Source organism: Arachis hypogaea, chromosome 17 (genome assembly GCF_003086295.3).
Source record: "Arachis hypogaea cultivar Tifrunner chromosome 17, arahy.Tifrunner.gnm2.J5K5, whole genome shotgun sequence".
Taxonomy (NCBI): domain Eukaryota; kingdom Viridiplantae; phylum Streptophyta; class Magnoliopsida; order Fabales; family Fabaceae; genus Arachis; species Arachis hypogaea.
This window is the reverse complement of record NC_092052.1, coordinates 132,017,617-132,029,090: the sequence shown is the minus strand read 5'-3', so window position 1 is coordinate 132,029,090 and position 11,474 is coordinate 132,017,617. Positions and strand designations below refer to the sequence as shown.

The 11,474-nt window shown below is 35.4% G+C and overlaps 1 long non-coding RNA gene across 1 annotated transcript; it reads left to right on the top strand.

Moving 5' to 3' along the window:
- The first annotated feature begins 10,678 nt into the window (after nt 1-10,678).
- On the top strand, nt 10,679-11,474 carry LOC112765317 (uncharacterized). The gene is made up of 3 exons (XR_003183637.2): nt 10,679-10,847; nt 10,955-11,023; nt 11,124-11,474. It is a non-coding gene; the product is annotated as an uncharacterized lncRNA (long non-coding RNA).

The following is an 11,474-nucleotide window of genomic DNA, read 5'->3' as shown; positions in this document are numbered from 1 at the left end:
TCTGTCTACCACATTTTCTTTGCATGTGTCTGGTCTTGTAATTTATCGGGTGTGATCCTTCAAAGGTGAGGTCTATCTTGGGTGTGGCCGAATTTAGCAAAAGATTGCTTTGACTGATGGGTGGATTTAAGGCTTGGTAATATACAAAAGCGTGAATGAATTATTTGCTTCTTTGCAACGGTATGGGTTATATGGAAGGAGCGCAACTGCAAAATTTTTTGCAAGAAGGAAAGATCCTTTGAGGCATGTGTAAGAGACATTCAATTCCTGGCTAACCAATGGGGTAACTATAGGCACAGTAATTATGGTTGAAACTGCTTGTTTATGATTTTTAGTGGTGTAGGTTTGTTTCTCAGGGTCTCGTTGTTCGTGTTGTTTTTTTGTTCTGTTGGCGGTCCTAGGCTTCTTAGTGCCTTCGAGGTTTTTGACATTCGTGTAATAGTCTAGATCTTTAGCTTACGTCTTTGTTGTTTTATGTTTGGTTCTTGTTTTGTTTAGTTTAAGTTTCATTTTTTCTTGTTGTCTGTAGCTTGCTCTCACTTCCCTCTTTGGGATTTAAGTGAGTTCTAAAACTATAAAAAAAATCTCTATGGAGGCGGAACTCGCTCCCACAAATAAATAGGAATGAGGACGAAATTGAAGTACTCACTTTATAGAGCTTTATAAAATTTTCGCGAAAGAGAATTTACTTAAATGCTATTATATATTTTTATTTTAATTTTTATTGTTAGAGTATAATTAGGATCAATTAAGATTAATTAGTATCAATTATATTTATTTAGCATATCTGTATATTTATTATAGGATATTACGCTTTTATTATTTTGATTTTTCTAGAACCTATATATGCCCTTGTATATTGTATCATTCCAATACACTCAATAATACATAATCATTTTCTTCAAATTACTCTCTTGTTTCTAACATGCTATCAAGAGTATAGGTTTTTTTTTCATGGAATGTTTTCTTCTTCTGACAGCCTTTTTGTACCTGTTTTCGATCCCTTTTCTGACATTTTCCTTCGTCAATGACCATACTATTGTCTTCGTCTCATCTTTCTGGTTCCAACCACGTCGCTGGAATCCTTCAGACGCGTCGCCGGAAGATCGTTGCCTGCTTTTCTTTTCTTCTCCTTCCAGACGCATCCAGCACCGTTGATCAACATCCACGATCAACGGTCCAGACTCCTCCATATGTCACAGACCGTTCTCCCTGCCGACCCGCATCCATCCTGCTTGTCAACACTGCACGACCTGCTTCCTGACCTGCGCGCCAGCTTCTCATCGCGTCAACGTTGACGTGCCTTCTTCTTCCTCTCATGCGTCGCCACGTGTCCTCTTCTGCTGACATAGCACATAGTGGGACCCATCTTAAGATTTATTGGTGAGATCTTTTCGATTTTGACTTCCGTTTTCTCATTTTTTGCTCTGATCTTACAGTTTTCTTTTCTCTCTTTCATCTTTGTATCTACTATTATGAAAAAATCAGATGTCTTTGCTGACACAGACAGGGAGGATAAATTCTGTCAAAACTATAACTGTTCTGGGAACCTCTTCTCAGACTGTCCTTCTATTGAATGTTGCAAATGCAAATAGAAAGGTTGCATTAGCTACAATTGTCCAAACCTGTTCTGCCATTATTGCAAGCTCTTGAGATATTTGATTACTACCTTTCCTACTCGCCCACTACGTTCAGATAAGAACAAGTATCATTCTCGTCCCAACTACTCTAAGAATGTGCCTGCTTTTACTGCTGCTGCTGCTAATGAATCCACCAACTCTACTTCTCTCAACCTACCTTCTGTCTCTCCATCCGGAATTGAGTCTCTTCTTAAGCAATTTTTCTCCTTTTCTAGTAATACCTCTGCCGCTTTTTCCACTCTTTCAGGTAATTATAAATGGTATTTTGATTCTAGTTGCTTTAATTACATGTCTTCTTTGCGTCATCTTTTCTCATCTTTGTTTACTACCTTCTGTCAACATTGCTGATGGTTCCCTCTTGCATACAACACATAAGGGTTTTATTTCACAGTCAAATCTTACTCTACCTGGCACTTATTTTATTCCCAAATTAAACTTTAATCTTATCTCTATTGGCCAACTTGTTGATCTCAATTTTGATATCAATTTTTCTATTTCTGGTTGTCGTGTGCAAAATTGTTAAACGGGACAGATCATCGGGACTGGACATAGGTTAGAAGTTTGTTGGAGCTCGAGAATCTTCATATTCCTTCTACGTAAAATTTCTATGCTATTTTTTCTCTATCTATACTTCACTTGTGGCATTGCCGTCTTGCCCACAGGTCCTTAAGAAAATTGCGTCCTCTTATATCTAAAGTTGTTTTAGGTCAAGTTAATCATGAGTCTTTTGATTGCATTTCTTGTCAAACTACAAAACAACGAGCATTATCCTTTCGTAATAATACATCTCTTACTTGCTCTCTTTTTGATCTTATTAACTTTGATGTTTGGGGCCCCGCTTTCACCGCTTCTATGGAAGGGGCTCGATAATTTGTAGTATTTATTGATGATTATTCACATTTTACTTGGATTTATTTGATAACTAATCATCATGAGTTGCTTTAACTTTATATTAACTTTGCTACTATGATTAAAACTCACTTTTCCAAGGTCATTAAAGTCTTTCGACGCGATAATACTATGGAATATCGTGACTCCAAACTTTTATGTGATAGAAGATGTTATATAATACTTTATAACATTAATTGAGAGGGGAAAAAATTAAAAGAAGTCATTCTCTATTACAAACTAGTCACCAGCTATTTTTTTTTCTACTAGTTGAAATAGTCATTGTACAACTTCTCTAAAGGCATAAACTAATAGAAAGAGACCTATAAATAGTTATATATCTAATATATTTATTTAAGTAAGAGCATCTCTTAAAGTTTACTTGAATTTTTGTATAGACTTTCTTTCTATTTTTTTATTTTTTATGCTGAAATTCGTTTTTCTTTTAGGGTTCAATAAGAATTGAATTCTACATCTTTTAATTATAGAAACTCTAATATCATACCATGAAATCACTCTTCTCAAAAATTACATTTAAATTTTCTCGCTGAACAGGTTAATTTGTCTGAGTTTCCTTTTCCTGGTACCTCTCAACAAGCTGAACGCAAATACCGTCACATTTTTTACTCTGTTCGTGATATGCTTATTTTTTCTTCGTGTCCTGAGCGTACTTGGGGTGAAGCTATTCTCACTATTGTCCATGCTATCAATAAACTTCTTTCTTCTATCCTCAGTGACACTACTCCCTTTGAGCATCTTTATCATACCTCTTCAGATTATAGCTCTCTTCGTATTTTTGGTTGTGTCTATTTTATCCTTCTTCAGCCTTATGAGCATAATAAACTTGAACCTCGGGCTTGCATGTATTTTTTTTTTGTTATGGCAATGAACACAGGGGTTATCGTTGTTGGAATCCTATCTCTCAACGTATTTGTATATTTCGTCATGTTGTATTCTGAGAGCATCACATGTTCTCTAGTTTTTTCTCTTTTGGGTTCATTCCTTCTACTCAGTCACCGTTTTTTACTAACTCCCATATTGAACTTTTTCCTATAGTGACGATACTACATGTTCTATCTCCAATCAACCTCTCGAGCCTCCTACACTTTTGCCTTCTCTATATCCCGATGATTCCAGACCAGACGATAACACTACTCCTGCTGTCATGCCTCCTTCCTCCACTAATTCTTCTAGGATAAGAAATTCACCTCCTCATCTTTTTTATTTTCATTATTTTTTTACTATTCTTCATCACCATGAACCTAAGTTATTCCGAGAAGCCTCAACAAATCCAAATTGACAGCAAGCAATGTAGGAAGAAATCCAGGCACTTGAAGAAGCACACACTTGGGATTTGGTTGATCCTCCTTCTGATCAAGAAGTTGTGGGTAGTAGATGGGTATACAAGATGAGGACTCGCTCTGATAATTCTATTGACCGTTATAAGGCACGATTAGTTGCTCAAGGATGTTTGCAAGAATATGGTATTGATTATTAAGAGACTTTTGCTCCTGTTGCTCATCTCACATCTGTTTGCACTCTCCTTGCCATTGCTGTGGTAAAAAAATGGGCTCTCAATCAGATGGATATGAAGAATGCATTTCTTAATAAGATTTGAAGAAGAAGGTTTATATGAAACCACCCCCGAGATATCTTTGTCCTTCTACCAAAGTCTGTCTCTTTCGTAAGGCATTTTATGGTCTTAAGCATTCCTCGTGAATAGTTTGAAAAGTTCAGCACTACTATATGCAATCTCGGTTTCACTTGCAGTCTTCATGAGAATGCTCTCTTTATCTGTAAAAGTGAACGTGGAGTTGTTCTTCTACTTTTGTATGTCAAAGACATTATCATTACTGGAGATGACGTTGATGACATGCTCTCAAGTTAAGTATGCTTTTGATCTTCTTGCTCGAGTCGGAATTATAGATAGTTGCATTGAGTCTAATGTTCGGTTTACTCCTATGGTTGACACTATTTTGGATAATCCTACTCTTTATCGACAATTAGCTAGAGGTCTCGTCTGACTATCGCATGACCAAACATCGCCTATCCAGTTCATGTTCTTAGCGAGTTCTTGTCACCTCCTCGTACTACTCACTATGCGGCAGTTCTTCGCATTCTTCGCTACATCAAAGACACTTTGTTTCATGGCCTTTATTTTTCTGTCCGTTCATCTTTAACCTTTCAAGTGTACTCTGATGCTGATTGGGCTAGTGATCCCACTGATCGTCGTTCTACTATTGGTTATTGTCTGTTTCTTGGTGACTCTCTCATTTTCTGGCGAGCCAAGAAGCAAAAGTTCACTGCTCGATCAAGCACTGAAGCTGAATTCCATGCTCTCGCTGACAGTACTGCTAAGATTGTCTTGATTTATTGGCTTCTCGAAGACTTGGGTGCTCCTCAGTCGTCCCCAACTGATATTTTTTGTGACATCACCAGTGCTATTCAGATTGTCCATAATGATCTTTTTTATGAATGCATTAAACACATTGAAATTGATTGTCACTTTATCTGACAATGTCTCCTTATTGATGTTATTCGTCTTATAGCTGTTGGAACTCTGGATCAGATTGCTGATCTTTGCACGAAGGTTTATCACTCTACTCGTTTTTGGATTCTAGTATCCAAACTCAAGATGGTATTCTTAACTCCCACTTGAGTTTGAAGGGGGATGTTAAAGTATAATTAGGATCAATTAAGATCAGTTAGTATCAATTATATTTATTTAACATATCTGTATATTTATTATAGGATATTACACTTTTATTGCTTTGATTTTTCTAGTACCTATATATACCCTTGTATATTATATCATTTCAACACACTCAATAATACACAATCACTTTGTTTAAATTACTCTCTTGTTTCTAACATGTATGTTACAGATTTTGTGTATATGTTGGTTATGTTAAATTTATATTTTGATTGTGTTTAATTTAATACATTTTATTGAATTGTATTAAATTTTATTATGATTATGTTAATTTTAATTTTTTTTAATTTAATATCTACTAACACGTCTCTTTTGCGTTGCTACCAAGACGGATAACATCTAACTGTCAACAAGCATCACAAAAAAACACCACTTTCAAGATAAAAGAAAAATAACATATATCCATATATTGTCTCACCATCTTTAATAGATGCAATTTTTAGTTTTACTAATTTTTAAGATAAAATATGATGTCTCACTGTTATGACTAGCATGTGATATTATATATGACCAATCATATTATATGGAACATTTAAAAATCATTGTTTTTAGTGTAAGTAAATTGCAGCACAGGTTTAAATTTTGTAAATTAGCAAGCAAATTATAACAGTTTTTGAGGGATTTATTTTTGGCCCAAATAAGAGTAAATCATATATACCAAAGAACTTAAAACGAAATGTAAACCCTCCTTATCTCCTGCGATTTAAGCTCAAATTTCACAGAAATAAATGAGCTTAAATCACACTAATAGTGCGAGTTAAGAACAAATGGCGAGACTTCTCAAGAATCAAGGTGATTTATTGCGAAAATAATTAGTATGACAAATTAGAGATAATATTCAATTTGATCCCTAAACTTTTATGTGAGTCTCAATTTAGTCCTTAAAGTTTCAATTGTCTCTATTTAGTCTCTAAACTTTGTGAACATAACTCATGTTAGTCCTTGAAACAATTTTCAACGTACAAACGTTAATGAAACACTGTCGTGACAGCTGGATGCCACACTAAACTTTGTAAAATGACGTCGTTTTGGTTTTGACACTCAAATGACCTAAAAACAACATCCTAAATGGTGTTTATTAAAATTTTACCTAACAAAATAAGTAATACAATGCCGTTTTTTGAGCTATTTAAATGTCAAAATTAAAACTGCATCATTTTACAAGTTTTAACGTGACATGTGATAGTCTACAACAGCGCTCTATTAACGTTTTTATACTAAAAATGGTCTCAGGGACTAATATGAGGCACATTTATAAATTTTGGGGACTAAATAAAAACAATTGAAATCTCAAAGACTAAATTGAAACTCGCGTGTAAGTTCAGGGACAAAATTGAGTATTATCTCGATAAATTATTCTGTTAAAGCCCATGTTAAGTAGACGAAATAAATATAAGTCAAGTAAACATTCTCACGAATAAATAATCTATTTTTAGTTAGATAGATTCTTTTTTGTAATCACAATCAATGAAAAATATTAATTGATTGATGTTATTATATAGCTAAGTAATAGTTCACGTTTTAAGGTTACAATAAATAATATTGCTACCAAGATTTGAATTGATTCATCATGTTGCAGCGAATCTACCTATTAATTTTTTATTATTATTATTATTATTATTATTATTATTATTATTATTATTATTATTATGATTATTATTATTATAAACTTACATGTTTATACTCTCAGAATATGTTGGCTGTTGCAGGCTTTTGTAAGGTTTTTAGAATTTTTTCTACCACTTTGCATGATTGTGAAAGTTAATTAGTATATGAATAGGCTGTCGGTGATGTGATGTTAGAACGGTTGGAGGCAAAGTGGTAGCTCAAAGATTAATGTAAACAATAAGCATTAGACATTTTATAACGCAAGGGGAAAAATTCAATATATCCAATTCTTCATTCTATGTACCCAGGCCCAGGACCAGACGGACACGTATGTGTCCTACACGTAATGATCTAGTTATATAATTTACAGGATTAAATACGATTTTGTTCTCTAACGTAGAAGTTAAAAATTTATTTTGTTTTTGACCTTTTTTTCGCTACAAAATAGTTCCGAAGGTTTTAATTTATTTTCAAATCGTCCTTTTATCAAATTTTTTATTTTTATTCCAAAAATACCCCTAACTATAAAAAAAACGTTGAATAAGGGAAAAACAGGGAAGGGGAAAAGGGGGAAAGGGGGAAGGGATTCGCGGGGGATAAATGGGGAAGAATCTCGCCGCTTCAATCTGCCGCCACTATTCGTCGTCGTTCGGTGGCTGGATCTCACTGCTGCTCCTCTGCGTTAGGCGGAGGTGCTCGATGGCGGTGGGTTCTGGTTCGAGGCAAGAACAAGGGGAGGCTTCGGTGGTGAGTCGAAGGAGGAGAAGAGGTCGCGTTGTGACGGTGGCGCTAGGGTAGCACGAAGAGAGAAAAGGGTTGCGGCGCTGTGATGGCGGTTTCGGGTGGCTCGTCGGCTTCTGCTTCCATTCTGCTTTTGCTTCTATTATGTTGTTGATTTTTTATTATTATTGCTTCTGGTTGCTTCTAATTGATTATATTGTTTCATTGTTGTTGTTGTTGTTGTCCTGCTCCTGCTCCGATTTCTTCTTGATTCCATTGTTGATTCACTGTTGTTGTTGTTGTTGTTGTCGTCCTGCTCCTACTTCTGCTTGATTACATTGTTGATTCATTGTTGGTGCTGCTTCTTGTTATGTTTCTGTTTGTTCTTGTGCTTGTGCTTGATTTTGGGGAAGACGAGGAAGGGGCATTTTGGTCCGAAGGACGGTTTTAAAACTAAGTTAAAACTTTGGGGCCATTTTGTAGCGAAAAAAAGATCAGGGAAGAAATAAATTTTCGACCTCTACGTTAGAGACCAAAATCATACTTAACCCCAATTTATAAGTTTTCCATATGGTTTTATTTAATGTTTTTTAAGTGAGAATAACAAGAATATATGTGTTTCGGAGGTTATTTGAAATAGTAATTTAGGTCCGAATGTGAAGTCCAACTCCCTTTAGGAGTTGTGTCCGGCGTCTTCAGAGAGAAGGAAGTCTCGCCGCGCCTGACCATCGCCATCACGACTCACCATCGCCTTCGCAGTGCCGCGATTCACCGTCGCCCTTGCAGCGCGGCAATTCCCGCTCGCCAGCCCCGCGACTCGCCCTTACTTCTGATTCGGCTTTTACTTCTGCTTCTGCTTCCGATTCTGTTTTTGCTTCTGCGTTTGCTTCGGCTTCTGCTTCTGCATCTGCTTCTGTTATTTTTCTGATTTTATTGTTGTTATGTGTTGATTTTGTTGTTGAATTGATATTGTTGTTTTTGAATTTGAATAATGTGTTATTGTTGGTGTTGAATATTGTATTCTTGAATCTGACTATTGGTATTTGGTGGGAGTAAGGGAGATGGTGGTGGTGGTGGAGGGTATTTTTGTCCGTAAAAAGTCAAAAGGACGATTTTAATACAAAAAATAACGTTGGGGACGATTTTAAATCCAAAATAACGTTGGGGACGAATTTGATTTTGACACTAAACTTTAGGGACCAAAACAATACTTATCCCTATAATTTATAAGTTTTGCATATGGTTTTATTTAATGTTTTTTTAAGTGAGCACAACTAGAATATATGTGTTTCGGAGGTTATTTGAAACAGTAATTTAGGTCTGAATGTGAGGTCCAACTCCCTTTAGGAGTTGTGTCCAGCGTCTTCTAGTGCTAAGGTGCTGTCGTTCAACGTCTGGGTGAAGGAGGTGGGGGGTACCTGCAAGAGATTCTGATACTTAAGTTAATAAAGATTTTAGGCAAGTTTTTAGTAGATTGGAGTTCAAAAAATACTTAAGAATGTCAAGGTATTTATTTATAAGTGTAGAGGTGGGGTCAATAACCACCTTTTGAGTAGTTCCACATTTTTTTTTATAAAAAAGGAGGGCTAATGCCCCAAAAGAGAAAACCAAGAGTTTACATCTCAGAAACTAAACGGGAACTATTTACCCCTCTTACATCATCAACTAAAAGAGTTCTTATCCCTATTGAAAGAATATTAATAAAGTGATACCAAATTTCATCTTCAAGCTTTTTATTGTCAACCAGTCCACATTTTTCTTACCTTCTTTGTAAGTGTGTGTGATTTTGACGTCTTAATCTTTTTGAAACCATCTTTCAATTCTCCTTATGCTAGCATTAGGGTGTTTTTTTTTTCTTTTTGACAAAATCCTATAAATGATCATGGAGTCCGTTAACAGTATCAAATGTCTAACTTCCAAATCCCAGGTTGTTCTCAACGCGTTGCAAACTCCCTAAATCTCTGCCTAAAAAGTGGTGCAGCATCCCAAATTCACCATGAACCCCACCAGCCATCTTCTATGGCTATTTCTCAGCAGACTTCCACATCCTGTCAACCCTGGATTTCCATTCGATGACCCATTTGTCATGTGTACGTGCAAATTGGGATTCATGCAAAAGATGCATACGCGCAAGGGATGCGTGCGCGCAGCTTGGGATTCATGCTTACGTATAAGGCATGCGTGCGCATGACCATGAGAAACTCCACACTTCATTAAAGTGAATTAAATTTAGTAATTTAAGAGCCTAAAAAGAATGTTTTTAATCATTAAGCATAATTAGGAGAAATTCACAAAACTATGTTATTTCAATGAATAAACGTAAAAAAAGTCGACAGATTCTACTCATTTAAAGCAAATAAATACCATAAAATGTGAATTTATCAGTGAGTTAATACTCAATTTAGTCCTTGAATTTGCATGCAAGCCTTAATTTAGTCTTTGAAGTTTCAATTGCATTTCTTTAATTTCAAAACTTTGCAAACATGATTCATATTAATCCTAAAAATTTTCTAGCATAAAAACGTGAAGCGTTGACATGGACAACCAAATATCATGTCAGAATTTGTAAAACGATGTCATTTGATTTTGACGCTCAAATAGCTCAAAAATAACGCCGAATTACTTGTTTTAGGAAAAAAAAGTTTTAATAAATACATAAAGAAAAAGTTTAGGGGCAGTAACTTTTGTATTTTGTGGCCAGCATTTAACCATTAAAGAAAGAGTGAGTGATCTCCCACCATTAAATGTAATCTCACACCATTAAATATACTATTGATGGCCAATTGATACTTACAAAACACAAAAATTACTGGCCCCTAACAATCCTCAATACAGAATTCAACGTGATATTCGATTATCTACGTTAATATTCTGTTAATGTTTGTGTATTGAAAATGATCTCAATGACTAATGTAAATCATATTCGTAAAGTTTAAAAATTAAATAGAGGCAATTCAAATATTAGAGATTAAATTAAAATTTATATACAAATTAAAACACCAAATTGAATATTATCCAGAGACGAGATGTAAGAATAGAAGAATGAAATCATGACTGCAAGTATGGCGCGGCACATGCATTAAATATTGAAAATCTTGGTTAACAACCTGTAATAAATAGCCTCTCTCATGAGAAGGAGGCAAAACGACGCCGTATTGCCACGTTGAAGCAAGCAGCACGTACATACATGTGTGGCTGCCCCGTGACTCTCATGTCACTCACGAGCTTTCCACATCTTCTTTTCATCCACTCACTCACTCACTCACTCCCTCATTGAGGCATGTATTCTATTTCTATCATTCTTCCTCATTTTCTTCGGTTAGTTATTATGTTTCATTTCCAATTATATTTTTCATAATCTATCTGCCTTATGTTTCGCACACAGATTCTAAAGTTAAAAACCATGTTGAAGCAATCACCAAGTAGCAGAAATCAAAGGACTAAAAGCTTCAAGGTAAAGCAGGGTTTTCAAATATTTACTTTGATTGTTGTTGCTATCTGGTTGATTTACCAACTCCACCACTCGCATGATGATTCTCCTCGTCATGATGAAGTCGCAAAGCTTGGAAGAAAAGTTTTGAATCCGTACGAACTGATCGATGATACAGAAGAGAGCAAACCCCAAAGACTTGAAGAGGAAGAACATGAGGAAGTAGAAGACCTCATTGACGAAGAAGATAAAGAGAAGGAGGAGGAAATCCAAGATGAAGAAGAAATCATTGAAAAACAAAACTTGTTGCAAGATCAAGGTCAAAGTCAAAGAGAAAAAAACACAGGTGTTTAATGTTACCTGTGGAAATAGAATACTCTTCTTTTTCAAATTCATGGATTATTACTAAAACAGAACATGCTGTGCTTAGCTCTAATCATTCTAGAAATGGATTAAATTCTAATTCTTTACTTCA